Source organism: Sinohyriopsis cumingii, chromosome 9, assembly GCF_028554795.1.
Source record: "Sinohyriopsis cumingii isolate HCF-2022 chromosome 9, ASM2855479v2, whole genome shotgun sequence".
NCBI lineage: Eukaryota > Metazoa > Mollusca > Bivalvia > Unionida > Unionidae > Sinohyriopsis > Sinohyriopsis cumingii.
In genome coordinates, this window is record NC_142969.1 from 6,723,623 (window position 1) to 6,738,933 (window position 15,311).

The following is a 15,311-nucleotide window of genomic DNA, read 5'->3' on the forward strand; positions in this document are numbered from 1 at the left end:
ACTGATATCCAATGTATTATATACCAAAAAAGCCATTAATCGGTTTGACGGGTTCAGACCAGGGTGTCTGTGTTTCAATGAGTGTTAAAAATTTATGGGGCATACACCTGTCCTTGTCCTAGGGCGAATAAAACGTATATAGTTACGTATGCGTATCCATATATATATATATATATATATATATATATATATATATATATATATATATATATATATATATATATATATATCCTTGAATACATTATATATACACATCTGAGAAGAATATTTGTAAATACATAATGTCAACATAAACCTTTACCTATACAGGCCTATCTTCGTGAGTATATTTAGCAATACGAAACTTGAAGTCTGGCCCTTTGGACAAGTATAATGTACAAATTGTTTTTCATAGGATATGTCTTGGGTCACTGGAATATGATTTTACTTGCGACATTGGGTAGAAATATAATTTTTTTATATAAATGAACAGGGACTCACTGAATCTTTTAAGATAGATAACTAGGTAGATACGCAGGTAGGTATATAGGAAGTTAACTTGGTAGATAGTTGGATGGATGAACAGACATACAGACCTACAGACGGACAGACCGACAGACAGACAGTTATATATATATATATATATATATATATATATATATATATATATATATATATATATATATAGAGAGAGAGAGAGAGAGAGAGAGAGAGAGAGAGAGAGAGAGAGAGAGAGAGAGAGAGAGAGCGATGGATACCAGATAGAGATAGAGTCAATTTCTTTTTAATCACATTATTAGATTATAGATGTATCAGAAAGTATAAGTTTAAATTAAACAGTATTATATATAAAAGTAGAGAATTATCCGGATATATATAAATTATACGGTGCACACAATTTCATTACGTATTAAGGATAACATGCATCGAAAACACTCACCACACACACTGTGCAACACCTAGAGAAACACTATACACGCTTTACAATGTCTTCCCTGCATAATGTAAAACTCCGTAGTCTTTAGCTTTAGAGTAGGATTCACTGTGCTAATTTTATGAAAGACCCGGAACCAGTCTAGAAATGGGTGATCATAGAAATAGAGTATATATGGTTTCGGCTGCCCAGGATTGGTTGATAATGAAAGAAAGATTTTAGTAAAACAAAGATTCTTTTAAGAGCTTGCTTAGCACCCTACTCTTTGGTACTGAATGGAAAACACGTGTTTGAAGCACGTGTACATCCAGAAAATGCTGCCGCTCATTGTTTTCTCTACAGATGCTGTGATCAACCGTATGTCTATACTGATAAATATAGAGAATTCAGAAATTTATTGAATTTTTAATATCATGGTGTTTGCATAGGATTGCGATGGGAGCTGAATTAGTACCGTGATTCGTCTAACACGTCATTGATAGTACCGTGAATCTTGTAACACATAAGTGATAGTACCGCTAGTCCTGTAACATGTCAGTGATAGTACCGCTAGTCCTGTAACATGTCAGTGATAGTACCGTGAGTCCTGTAACACGTACGTGATAGTATCGTGAGTCCTTTAACACGTAATTGATAGTACCGTGAGTCCTGTAACACGAAAGTGATAGTACCGCTAGTCCTGTAACATGTCAGTGATAGTATCGTGAGTCCTTTAACACGTAATTGATAGTACCGTGAGTCCTGTAACACGAAAGTGATAGTACCACTAGTCCTGTAACATGTCAGTGATAGTACCGTGAGTCCTGTAACACATAAGTGATAGTATCGTGAGTCCTGTAACACGTAAGTGATAGTATCGTGAGTCCTTTAACACGTAATTGATAGTACCGTGAGTCCTGTAAACGTAAGTGATAGTACCGCTAGTCCTGTAACACGTCATTGATAGTACCGTGAGTCCTGTAACACATAAGTGATAGTACCGCTAGTCCTGTAACATGTCAGTGATAGTACCGTGAGTCCTGTAACACGTACGTGATAGTATCGTGAGTCCTTTAACACATAAGTGATAGTATCGTGAGTCCTGTAACACGTAAGTGATAGTATCGTGAGTCCTTTAACACGTAATTGATAGTACCGTGAGTCCTGTAACACGTAAGTGATAGTACCGCTAGTCCTGTAATACGTCATTGATAGTACCGTGAGTCCTGTAACACATAAGTGATAGCACCGCTAGTCCTGTAACGCATAGGTGATAGTACCGTGAGTCCTGTAACACATAAGTGATAGTACCGCTAGTCCTGTAACATGTCAGTGATAGTACCGTGAGTCCTGTAACACATACGTGATAGTATCGTGAGTCCTGTAACACGTAAGTGATAGTATCGTGAGTCCTTTAACAGGTAATTGATAGTACCGTGAGTCCTGTAACACATAAGTGATAGCACCGCTAGTCCTGTAACACATAGGTGATAGTACCGTGATTCCTGTAACACATAAGTTATAGTACCGCTAGTCCTGTAGCATGTCAGTGATAGTACCGTGAGTCCTGTAACACGTAAGTGATAGTATCGTGAGTCTTTTAACACGTCAGTGACAGTTTGTGTTCCAGAACTTTAGTGAAAGAGAGTTCACTCGGAACTTGACATTGTTGGATCATGTCCACGCAGAGGTAAAGATTATATTAAAGGCTCAGTCAGAAAGACGTAGTTTAAAGATCAGGAACGCACCACCAAGAACAATAACCCCAAATAAGCCCAGGTAAAAGTAATGTCAGTATCAAGGAATGGAGGATCTGACAGAGTTTCTTTATTTTACAGTGTAAGAGCCTTATCATCAAGCTCTCGTATCATTCTCGATCAGATGTTTGCGTATTATGTTTTCGATACCACATAATGAATGAAGCGAATTGAGAAACGTCAATACAAAGTAGATACGAGCTGTATCATGCTCGATCCAAATGACATTTTACACGAATCGGTGTGTACGCACTCTAGTTTCTTGGCCAGATAACTACTCAGTGTAATAACTTAGATAGAACCTGCTCAATAACAGTAGGCTGATTCTGCATAGACTTAAAGCTGTGTAGGGGTTTGACTAAAACAGCCGTTTATCGAGCTATCACCTAGACAAGTGTAGCCGATTCACTGTGTCCAGGCGTTTACAAAGTATATTAATAACAATATTAACAGTAGTAGTCATGGTATCAAATAATGTTATTATGAATATCAACAAAAGAATAACGATAAAAGCAATAATAATCAGCATCATCATTGGCAGAAGCATCAGTAAAAGTATCCTCATTAACATTATCGATGTCATCATTGTCATCGCCACTAGCATACAGATGCTATGATTCATTCCAGCTTACGCAACCCGGAATCTCCTTGGTCCTGCTATGAATCATGGCTTAATCGCTTCTCCTTCATGATTCATCATCGTAATAAACCGACAAAAGTATTTACAAGAATAACGCATCCATACCCCGTTGATTGTATGCCGAGTTTTTACAACCTGCAACCCAGGTATTCAATAAATGTCGAACCAAACAATCGTTCACTTTAATTAAGTTCATGCAATTTTGCCGCCCTTCTTGACACATTAAGTGCATTAGCTAGTGTTTTATCGGAAAGACCCTCTACAGTAAGGGATTTTACAACGAAATAATCATCTGTCATATTGTCAAAGTTTTCCAAGTGCAGCTAGATATAGTTGACGCAAGAGTGTGAATGCGGAAAGAGAAAAAAAAAACATCTGCATTGGAATATATTCACACCCAGCTTATACTGAAATAATATATTCGTGCTGGAAATAGGATTCATCGATATCAATGTATTGCGTTTTCTGTAAAAGAAACAATCAACATTCTTGTCAATCGTCATGACAAAATTGAGAATGCATGCCGAACTGAGATTTGGAAAGATACCTTAACGTCTTATGCTAGCTCTAAGCTTTTCTTAAGGACAGTGTAGGAGAAAGAGTTTCACCCCTGTCAGTCAATCCATATCGTCGTCCGTCTGTCCGTCACGCCGTAGTTAGGTTCTGCGTTTAGATAAATTCAAATGCTGTGTCGTGGAATCTGTACTATACTTCAGAATTATATTTCAACAATTTTCTAAAGCAGTGAAATATCTTCCGTATTCTCACTGAAGAAGTTGTTAAAATACACAGAAGTTAGAAACCAAACCACCAGCTGAAGGTTCAATAAAAACACTCCTTTGTACGCATTTTTCTCTCTAAATCCTGTAATATTTATTCTCTGCCAGCAATTATCAATTCAAAGTCTGCATTGAAGGGTAAGAAGTCACCTGATTCGATTTATTTCCAAGCTAAAGAAGAAAAAAAACCGGAAGCAATGAAAGAACAACGAACCCCTTTAATATACCTATAAGGTACAATACGGTAACGTAGGTTTAAAAGTTAAGCACGATTTGCGTGTACTCTCAATTCTGATACACACGACTTTTGATTTTTTTTATACAGAAAACGTCATTTTGGAGACGGTGAAAATTCGGCCTTACTCTATGTGTCCTTTGTAAATCTGACTAATATATTTAATCTAAAATCAGTAATTTAATAATGAAATTCCAAAAAGAAAATTATCAAATTATGTACTTAATGTCGTGAAAAGATTTACTGGTGAATATGATTCTTTTATAATAGTCTACGAGGTTATAAGTAGTTACCGTTCTTAAGAAACGAAAAGTCATTTCACATCAGTTAAATAAAGCGGGGCATAAGAATACCAGAAAAGCTATAGCAAGTTGAGAAAGCAGCGGGGGAGGGGGGGGGGGCTGTATGCGAACATATTTACAGTAACTAATTTCTAGTAAAAATGAGACTCTAAAAATGAACTTGTCGATATTGCAATCCAGTAGGGATCTGAAGGCCAATAAATCAATTTCTCTTTATTGTCGAAGCTTGGTCTTATAACCCGTCTTTCAAAACCTATTTAGATACTGTGACGTAATTATTCTATTTTTCTCTCCAAAGTACCAGAATATTCAAACGAAGGAGAGCAGAGTAGCATTTAAATCTGTACATTTTGTCTTGAATAAATATAGAAGAAAAGCACATAATCAGAAAAAGCTATGTATGCACCAGTTGTTATTATGCACATGGATTATCAAATCATGGCATACACTCTTTTTCCATGATTGACAATGATCACGCACATCTCGCAAAGGCAAAAGCTTTAATCTGAAATGGTTGTTGCTTTTTTGCTTGTTTTAATTGTTGTTGCTGTTATTGTTTTTTAATTAATTTTTGTTTCCTTTAAAGATTAAAACGTACGTTTCTTTTCAACCACATTTATTGTATATACTGGCGGAAACTCAAAGAAACAAATTACCGTTAAAAGATATCCCCAAATCACCTTTAAGACTCATTCGTATCTGATATGTGAGACAACCCATCTATCAACCAAATATTTACTCTACATGTGTTTTAAAGGTATAGATGTCGTATATTGGTCTTTTGAGATGGTGGAATATGATTTCCTAAAAAAGATTTTATAACATGCACTGTTGACTGGAAGCGTAACCCTCCAAACATCCAAGAGAGAGCGTTACCATTATACATATGTATATTTTTTGAAACTGTTCACTGGTCTGCCATTCAAAAGTTTGGTTAGTTAGTTTGTGTCTCTTGCGGATGAATTCCGAAAGCTTATGTCGTGTGAAGTAGATAGTAACTTTATATTTTTTACACGAACAAACAGTAGGAAAAACATATTATAATCTGTATATTTAAAGCACAGCCACTAAACCCTTGTTGTTCCAGTAAAGCCACGAGACTAACGGTTTACTCATCACCTTTGTTACCAATGAAATTTAGTCAGGCAACCTTGAAGACATTTCTTGTTGGGGGTAATTCACAATTACTTTTGAATGTGGATTGACGTTTTGTGTGCACTTCTTCCTTCACACAAGCTAATACGTCTGAACTTGTGCACAAAGGCAATGTTTGTGCACCAGTATTTAAGATGTAGTCAAATCTAAATCATACTTCCTAAGAAAATGTCCTAGCTTTGGAATAGCCGTTTTAGTAAAACCTAGTTTCCCAAGACATTGACTAGGCTCGGAATAATTGTTTCCAGGAGGCATAATTTCCCAAGACACCGTTTAGGTTCGGAATAGTTGTTTTCAGGCGGCATAATTTACCAAGACATCGACTATCTTCAGAATAGTTATTTTAAGGAGGCTTAATTTCTCAAGACATCGACTAGCTTAGGAATAGTAGTTTTCAGGCAGACTAATTTCCCAAGTCATCAACTAGCTTCGGAATGTTTTTTTTTTTTTTTTAAGGCGGCCTAATTTTACCAAGACATCGACTATCTTCAGAATAAATGTTTTAAGGAGACTAAATTTCTCAAGACATCGACTAGCTTCGGAATAGTTGTTTTAAGCCGTCCTAATTCCCAGGACATCGACAAGCTTCGGAATAGTTGTTTTAAGCCGTCCTAATTTTCCAAGACATCTGCTAGCTTCAGAATGGTTGTTTTAAGGCGGACTAATTTGATATCAAGTTGTCTAGCAATATGATAACTATTCAAGGAAGCCTAATGTACAAATAAATTGTCTTGCCGTGGAATATCTGTTTGAAAGCTATTTCACAGATATATATATATATATATATATATATATATATATATATATATATATATATATATATATATATATATATATATATATATATATATATATATGTGTGTGTGTGTGTGTGTGTGTCACCCTTCTGTAATTTCTGTGAGATCTAATGCATATCAACAATATTCATTCTTTCGTTTTTCCTCTCGCACTCAAACTTTTCAAACTACGACTCTCATTCGACATAATAAATATCACTTTAACCTATTTTTGGCGTACTATTTATATCCTTGAGTTGTTTTTATATGTTCTTGGGGAGATCGCAGTTCAAAATTAAATAAACACAGTACACTTTTATAACGCAGCTGGACGAACAGATCAGTGACAGATCCGCAAAATCAAATAGCTACAACAGTGTCTGACATCTTGAAACTGCAAAATTTCGTATCCACAAAAAATAATTGTGAAGTTCCTCTTCATAGTTCTTAGAAACTTCTCACTTGATTGCATATGCATCTCTCTCTCTCTCTCTCTCTCTCTCTCTCTCTCTCTCTCTCTCTCACATATACACACACACGCTCGCATTCGCACGCGCCCATATACCTTAATATAATGAAGCTAATGGCACAACATATCGTTTTTCTTACTATACATTGAGCATATATTACAGCAACTCTATATCTAGTAGTTTACCTGGTAAGACATGTCAGGTCATCTGCTGGCTGCATAAATTAGGCACAGTATTGATTAAAGCGGATGTATTTTTCAGCTTACCAAGGTTTATCCCCCTACCACCACAAATCACCTGTAACAATTTACCCTTCAGATTGAAGGTCAATGCCTCTTTACATGCAAAAGTTTATCATATGCAATTATTTTGATTTTATTTTTGTGTTTGACGGCACACCAATACTTTCAAGCCTGCATTGTACATAGGCAAGTAGATTTTAGTTACTTTGCCCAGGGACACATCACAATAGTAAATCTTGGCTGATCCGATGGGGGAATCGAACTCGAGCCCTTCTGGTCGCGAGGTCAGTCATTTAAACACTTAGCCACCGTGGCTACTACTCTCTACGTTATAGTCAAGGAATAAAGTAATTAACAAAATTGTGAATATACTTTTGTACACAATGTAAGGGTCACACTATGTCTACAACATTTGCCCGATCATTAAAAACATTTTCGACCCTTGTACATAGTTTAATGTACAGTATGATTCATACTTACAGAACTGAAAATAAATTCCAAAACTTGTTGTCAAAATGGTGACACTTTTACCAGTATCATATGATTAAAGTTAACTTTTTTAATAATATAACTGTTTTGTACAATACAGAAACAAGCTCTGCGAATTGTTATCAAATATCAAAATGATGACGTTTTTAACAGTATAAAATGAATACAAATTAGGTTATCTGTAATATCAATGTTTGATGTAAGTTTTGCCGATTGGAAAGAATCGTGCTTGAATGAAGTTCGGACCATGCTGACATTTATTTGAACTGTACAGATCATGCCGAAATTTATTTGAACTGTACAAACCATTCTAATATTTATTTCAACTGTACAGACCATGCTGACATTTATTTCAATTATACGGACCATTCTAACATTTATTTCAACTGTACAGACCATGCTGACATTTATTTTAACTGTACAGACCATTCTGACATTTATTTCAATTGTACAGACCATTCTGACAGTTATTTGAACTGTATAGACCATGCTGACATTTATTTGAACTGCAAGGACGAAAACATTCTCCACGGAGTCCGCTTTAGACTGAAAAATTATATATAAGTCTTGAGTTTACCTAAAATCTTGTTATCTTCATGCCTTGCAGAAAGGTGTGTATGCTTATATGGAGATAGAGCAAGGAGGACCTGATCCCTCCTATCTTGCCACACCTGCAGTTCAAGGGTCAGTATGTGTTCTGAATCAACAAATCTAACCAGGCCGTTCAGATTCAACGTTCGGTTGATATATTTATTTCAACCAAAGCGAGATGAACTTAAGGTAATCAGAAAGGAAAGAGTTGTCTCAAATATTATACCAAATGGCAAATTCTACGTTTCCCTTTTTTGACGGCTTTTATCAATGCGATACAACATAAATGACAACAACAAAGATATGCCTTTTCATTTATACATGCCTTTACCCAAGTAAACATGGATGACGTACATTTGTATGTTAAATTTCACTACCTAGCGCAAGGAAACTAAATTGTATAGTGCGTTAATGTGTGTGTGTGTGTGTGTGTGTGTGTGTGATTTGGATATTTAACGTAGCTTTAACTATTTGTCACTCATATCGCTACGATGTCTGCAGTGTGGCAGTTTATAGTGATGTCTAGCACTGGGGCATCATGCCACAGACACGAATCATGATGTCCCACCCAGTCCCATTATCCTGACACCAGGCCGACCAGTCCTAACACTAACCTCTTAATGCTGAGCGCCAAGCTAGGCAGCTGTTAGTACCATTTTTGTAAGTCTTTGGTAAGACTCGGCCGGGGAATAGTGCGTTAATATTACATGATCTGATATCAAATTTAAGCCGATAAACACTCGGCCATAAAACTGTCATGTATCAAGGTTACACATACTTGTTGTCAGTCTGGGAAAACATCTTTTCCTCGCTGCAGATTATTGTTATTTTGTTTTAATAAAAAAGGAGAAAATCTGCATCATAAATGTACCATTCTCACTTGACTGTACTAAAACAGGAATAAGTTCAACGGGGTGAAGGTAGTGTGTCAAATGGTGAATAAATAACTGATGGAAGCATATGAAACGCTGCCTCTTTATGGATCTGTATAAATTAATGAATTGATGAATTTATAAACACGAAGTCTAGGTTCTTGGAGAGAAAAAACAAAAAAACTGTTTCGATGCTCCAAAACCAAATTTGTATTTTATGAATTTAATTTTGCTACGATCATAAGTGGCTCCTAATTCTGATCAGATTATAGTTCCATTTTATATTTCCTAGGTCACAAGCAGACTTCCATCTCGAGACAAAAGAAGGGCGCAACGGTCTGCAAACATTTGGTATTTTTTTGTACATTGCGGTGTTCGCGAATAAAGTGAAAAACTATAAAATTAGTAAGTAAATATGCGCGTGTTTCTTGTATGCACCTGGGCATATGATGCGCGCTTTTGCAATCTAGTCATACTTCATAACACGCTATTGCTTAGTCTCGTTCCCCGTCATTTAATTTAACTGCATCAACAAGTTCCTCAGGGCGCCTCAATCCATTTTACGACAGGCGTGACCTCATACGTCGGTAGTTGTCCTTCGTCTGCTTATCAATGAATGAACGAAAAAATATAGTGCAAGCAACACTCAATCTAGGCTAGTGCCGGATGAATCACTGCATCGATAAAACTTATATATACCCCTAAGACAGACCTTGTTCACGTTCGCCTGACATATGAAAACTGCCGAAACCTACCATTAATGAAAAGAGCAAATGCGCCACATAACATTGTTTATTTCAGCTTGACCAATAATTTTGCGCGTAATTACACACTATATTTGTGCAAACTAAAAGCCTGTCCTAGCGTGGAGATTTAAAAGCCTAAAATTTAAAACAGGTAGATAAGGTACGAAAACAACCAGGTTAATGTTTATAAGCCCGGTATAGCTTGATGTCACCGCCATGCACTTCACATCTTACCTAAATTAGGACGTTACACTAAATAAATTATTCCACTCCGTTTTAAAAGGTAAACCTACGCACAGACCGTCCTTTATCTGTTTCATAACGCTGTGAGAAACATTTAAATAAAACAAAATGTGTGTATATACGTATATTGCTTACTTTTTATTTTATTTTTTAATAACAAAAAATAGTGTTGAATTCAGGGTAGCCTCGTGCACTTTGTAAACATGCTTGAAACGTACAAGAACGAAAACAAAAAAACAAACACCGGCGTGTTTAGATCCTACAACACACTCGTATCAATGATAATATGTTCTATGAATAATATGTACGTGATCGGCCATAATATTAATCTGTTTCTACATTTATTTATATTTGTTTTTTTCAATCAAATACAGTTGACATCCTGTACATCAACAAGGTTGTTGACGAATTTTGGCTGAAAAACACTCCTCTCTTGATTGCACCGACTGACCTTGTGAAGATAAATGAATAACCTATCAGTATAGAAACTCTGTTGTCAATGACGTTATACCTGATCAGGAGAACAAACTCAATAAAAACTTAAGCTAGCTGACAATCGATCAACGTTTTTATTTATATATTTTGAAGTAAAAGAGTGCTCAAAAAGTTCGTATTAGGAAATGTTTGGTCTGGTTTTGGCGTTTTGCAACACAGCAACACCAATAGGTTATTTAGAGCAGAGGATTGGAAAAAGCGTCTTTTGGGTCGGATGTAGTGAACGACACAGCGATTACCGTCACCATTTATTGCCTCTTACGACATGCCATAAAGTGCATCAGGTCCATTCTACATCCTACAAACCGTAAGGCCAAAATATTTCAATTTATGGGTCGATTTAGACTTTTCGTGACCAGAAACAAATGTTGAGTATTTGTTTTATACCCAGCTAACCAAGGAAGAGTACAAATGTTAAGTCTTGTGATATTGGCTTAGCATTCTCAATAGCGGTCTTGGACATGCGCGATATGACTTGCAATAACACCCACCCACCCTGATCTAGTCGTATATATTTAGTGGACCCTAGAGTTACTGGGATGACAGCCGATTTCAAATGTCACACTGTCGTGTCAACTCAGACAGGTAATAAAGATTTATCGGATGTCTCTTTCGGAAGAAGGGAACTTTGTCCAAACTCGGACATAGCCCTGGGTCTGCGGTCTGAACGCTAGGATACTTATGAGGTTGCAGTCGCTTACATCAATTATTCTGTAGCTAGATGGCAAAGTATACTGGTTCTAGACTGTTTTGTTCAGAATTTAAGTTAGTTACCAGAAAACCAAAGGGACGAAAAAAGACATATAATGTGCAAATCAATGATATTTACGCTGTTCTATCACTTCTGTATGCCTTGTTCCGGCGCCTTTGCAGTTATGGCCACTCCGGTCAGCGGCTTACTGTGCATTTTCAGATATGGCTACTACGGACTGCCTTGATACGGCGCCCTTACAGCTATGACCACTCCGGTCAGCGGCTAATGGTGCACTTTCGGATATGACTTCTTCTGACGGCTTTGATACGGCGCACTTGCAGTTATGACCATTCCCGTCTGCAGCTAATAGTGCACTTTCGGATATGGCTACTTCGGACGGCCTTGATACGGCGCCCTTGCAGATATGACCACTCCGGTCAGCGGCTTATTGTGCACTTTCGGATATGGCTACTCCGGACGGCCTTGGTACGGAGCCCTTGCAGCTATGGCATTATGAACCCAAAAAGCACTCATCTTATGGATATGTTACGTTGCAGTCCTTTCCTGCCCATATTTGCAAGAAAAACCAAAATTTTCAATATTGCATATCACTATTCCAAATAAGGTCAAACCTTCGTTTAAAAATTCGCAACTTTTAAGCACTCTTTTGTATAGTACGACTAAGTTTCTGAGTCTCTTACATCGGCAAAATATGTCTGAAATAAACTTTTTAGCGCCCTTCTGTCCTTTCCCAGGTTTGACTGCACGTATTTGAGTACCAAACCATTAGCTCAATTATTTCGTTACAATATATTCAAACGACTAGCATGCTTCCTAATCCAGCTATATATCATATATTTAATATCATATATTTAATAATATGGTTGAATGACCCTGATATGGAAATACTCCCAAATACACATTCCGCCAATTTGCACGTCCTGATATGAGTACAAATGACCAAATAAATGACCAAAACCTTGATAATCTAAATGGTGTTGATATCCCTCTTGCTGACCTTTTGTGTTGAGTGGACTGCGTTTTAGAAAGAATGCAAACAAAAAATTAACTTATTCCAATAATAATTGACTAAGGTTACTGCCATCATTAATACTGCACTACACACAATATATGCAATTAGAGCAATGCTGAAACCTGGGCGCACTTGACACATGTCTGATACGACCTAATGGTGATACTGCTATAGGCGAGTACTTGTAACTGAACACTATTGTAAGCACGGGGCAATATTGTCGCGTGGTAATATCGGGTATGGCTATGAGTCACTAAAATTACGTCATAATGAGAATAGGTAATTATATTTGCGGTTTTATTCTAAATTTAATGGTGCCTGTCCTCATAAAAAAACAGAGATCTGTTCTCCGTTTGAAACGGAGCGTTGAGTCATAATGAAGTATTATTTAGATGTCTATTATACATGTTAACCTAGCTATCAGAGGCCTGCCGATAATGGGTTGTAGAGATTGTGGTTTTTTTTTTTTTTCCAAGCTATGTAAACAAATGAAATATATTAACAAAATTACTAAACTGTTTTGAAATATTTAACTTTACTTTTGTTGCCTGTAATGTATGTAACGACTTGCGCAACTGTGCATGTCTTTTGAAGGATAGTTTTTAGTTCATGTGCATAAGCACAAAGTGGTCACAAAATAAGAAAGATAGAAAAGAAAATCATTGACCGTGTATAAATGATCTTTTAAGTCAGTGCTTACGGGCACGAAGATAATCATCGACCTCTGACCACGAATGCTGCAAATCTACTGCAGCAAAACCAGAGAGAGAGAGAGAGAGAGACAGAGACAGAGACAGAGAGAGAGTTCAGTATAATTTCAATTAAATCTCATTTGCTGCGATCTGCACATGCAAAAATTGGAGAGTTGTAGATATACACAAGGTGATTTCCCCGACATTACAAGAACGGTGCTCCTACCACTCTTGTTTGTCACTAGATAGCGTTAGTATAATGTGGGATTTCTTAAATTGTTTTCTGTTTCAGGTGGCTTTGCTCATAGGCACAATTTCTGAAATTGGGAACCGAAAGGTCAATGGTATGGATACGCCATACAAACGCTATCCGTAGGCGTTAAGTGTGGGCGAGTTGTATTGTTCAGACAAAATTTTACAACAAGCAAACGTTATTGTTTATGGTAATCTGTCTGTACGAAAAAGGATGATCGTTTAGCAGAATTCAAAATCATAAGCAATATTTATCAAACAACCAAACAACAACTACAAACGATGTTTCCTTATATCCTGATATTTCATGAGGGAATCAAAAAAAGCATGATTATCGTATGAGTTTAGCTGTATAAAAAAACATCTTAAATAGAGAAATAACCAACGTGTATGTTGGTTTGGTATTTTTTCACTCAATTTTGATTGCAGGCAAGTCAGATGTGAACAATTTAGAAGCAAACAATTTAAATCAGCAAGCTGATGTTCCTGTAGCAGGCGCAACATGCATCACGGTCATGGTGGTTCTAAAATTCTAAAACATTTTGTTGCAGAAAATCGTGTAATTACAAATGAATGTGAATGGCTGTTTGATCTGGGAACAATTTGACAGCAATACTTGTCTTAATAGTAGTAGTAGTAGTAGAAACAGCATTAGTTACATCTGTGTTTGATGCAGCAGGCAGCAGCAGTTATAGTAATAGTAGTAGTAACAGTATTAGAGGCAGTACAATTAGTCGCGATTGTAGTAGTAATATCAGTATTAACATTAGTACTATTAGTAGCATTATTACTAACAGTGGCAGCAGTAGTAGCATTATTACTAACAGTGGCAGTAGTAGTAGCATTTGTATTAACAGTGGCAGTAGTAGTAGCATTTGTATTAACAGTGGCAGTAGTAGTAGCATTTGTATTAACAGTGGCAGTAGTAGTGGCAGTAGTAGTAGCATTATTACTAACAGTGGCAGTAGTAGTAGCATTTGTATTAACAGTGGCAGTAGTAGTAGCATTATTACTAACAGTGGCAGTAGTAGTAGCATTTGTACTAACAGTGGCAGTAGTAGTAGCATTTGTATTAACAGTGGCAGTAGTAGTAGCATTTGTATTAACAGTGGCAGTAGTAGTAGCATTTGTATTAACAGTGGCATTAGTAGTAGCATTATTGCTAACAGTGGCAGTAGCAGTAGCATTTGTATTAACAGTGGCAGTAGTAGTAGCATTTGTATTAACAGTGGCAGTAGTAGTAGTATTATTACTAACAGTGGCAGTAGTAGTAGCATTTGTATTAACAGTGGCAGTAGTAGTAGCATTTGTATTAACAGCAGTAGATGTACTATCAGTTTTAAGATTAGTATGATAGAAGCATTAATGATAACAGTATAATGGGTATTAGCATTATTTACCGTAGCAAGAATATAAGGAGTAGTTGTATCAGTATTAACATTAGTACGTATCAGTACTAACAGTAGCATGTGTATTAGCATTAGCAACAACAGTAGAATGGGTACTAGTAATAACAGTATAATCGGTAGTAACATTAGTAAGAAAAGTAGAATGGGTAGTAGCATTAGTAAGAAAAGTAGAATGGGTAGTACCAGTAGTGACAATGGTAGAATGGGTAGTAGCACCTGTATTAACCGTATTATCCGTAGCAAGAATATTAGGAGTAGCTATATATGTATTATCAGTAGTAAGAGTGCTAATATCAGTATCAACAGTATTAGGAGTTGTACTATCAGTATTAACAGAAACTCTCTCTCTCTCTCTCTCTCTCTCTCTATATATATATATATATATATATATATATATATATATATATATATATATATATATATTTATAGATAGATAGATAGATAGATAGATAGATAGATATGCAAAGACTTTTGTATGGTGCGATAACTGAGAAAGATATTTTCTACTTCCTTGACAGTATTTGACACATTACCCTTTCATGACTGT

The 15,311-nt window shown here is 36.3% G+C and overlaps 1 protein-coding gene and 1 long non-coding RNA gene across 3 annotated transcripts in view; one reads left to right on the forward strand and one right to left on the reverse strand.

The window, feature by feature from the left end:
• Positions 1-15,311, forward strand: part of LOC149791218 (uncharacterized) — a 101,091-nt gene that overhangs the window by 74,379 nt on the left and 11,401 nt on the right. The window lies entirely within an intron of this gene.
• Positions 1-15,311, reverse strand: part of LOC149791219 (sclerostin domain-containing protein 1-like) — a 69,961-nt gene that overhangs the window by 6,594 nt on the left and 48,056 nt on the right. The gene's annotated exons all lie outside the window — the stretch shown is intronic.